Genomic DNA, 1,067 nt, shown 5'->3' with positions numbered 1-1,067 from the left:
AGAAATCCGCCTGCCTCTGCCTCCCAAGTGCTGGGATTAAAGGCGTGCGCCACCACCGCCTGGTGTGACATGCCTTCTTAAGGATCCTGGCATACACACTGTTTTGTGTGTAAATGTCAGACCTTCATGGGGGCTTCCTCTGTTGACCCCTGCTATGTCATTTTTCCCTTCTCTTTCACAAGTATTTCTCGTATTTCTCATAACTAATCTCTTGGACATCTACTCCTTTATGATTTCTGGGTGCATAGCTGGCAGCTGGAGAAGTCTGAGAATAAAGATGGTAAAAATGAAGTTAGGAGGCCAGAGTACTCTGCTCAATTGGCAATGAAGAGCCATTATTAAGTAGAACATGGATCATGGCTACTTAGCATAAGATGATGATATAATTGCCTAAGCTTTCACTGAAGTTGATTTGATCAAATGTCCTAGAGGAGGAAAGAGCCCTCAGAAGTGGTAATTGGGATGTTGGAAAGTTTCGAGGAGAATAAGGACAGGGAAGAGAATTCTGCAGATGATGTGGAGAAATTCAGGGCAGTTAACAGCCATAAATTGGGTTTTTAAAGCTGCAGTGTCTATTCAGGAACTTCCAGAGAGGACCTCAGATCCTGAGATGCAGAAGCAACACAGCTGAGCAGTAATTTTCAGGATTTAATGACTCTAGTGTTTGCTCCAGAAATCTTTAAGTATTCAGTCAAGGTAGTTCTGTGACACTAAGTCAAGACCCATAGAGAATATCCAGGACCCTGAAATGTAGGTTAGGGTCATAGAAAAAGGTAGTCTAGTGACTAACAAGAATGCTTATTTGCCTCCAAAATAGATGCCAGATGATGTCCCAGAAGTTCCAGAAGGTACTGTAATCATCAAAGTCTTAGGGACAGTTATAGGTGTTGGTGAGAAGGAGCAGGAGAGACAGGTACTAAGATATAATATTTCTAAATGAAAGAACAAACAGGCTGGAAACTACCATGCCAGTTATTTAGCATTTGGGATAAGAAAACAGGACTGAGGGGCTGGTGAGATGACTCAGCGGGTAAGAGCACAGACTGCTCTTCCGAAGGTCACGAGTT

The sequence above is a fragment of the Mastomys coucha genome, unplaced genomic scaffold (assembly GCF_008632895.1).
Source record: "Mastomys coucha isolate ucsf_1 unplaced genomic scaffold, UCSF_Mcou_1 pScaffold20, whole genome shotgun sequence".
NCBI classification, from domain to species: domain Eukaryota; kingdom Metazoa; phylum Chordata; class Mammalia; order Rodentia; family Muridae; genus Mastomys; species Mastomys coucha.
Note: the sequence above shows the minus strand (reverse complement) of the source record.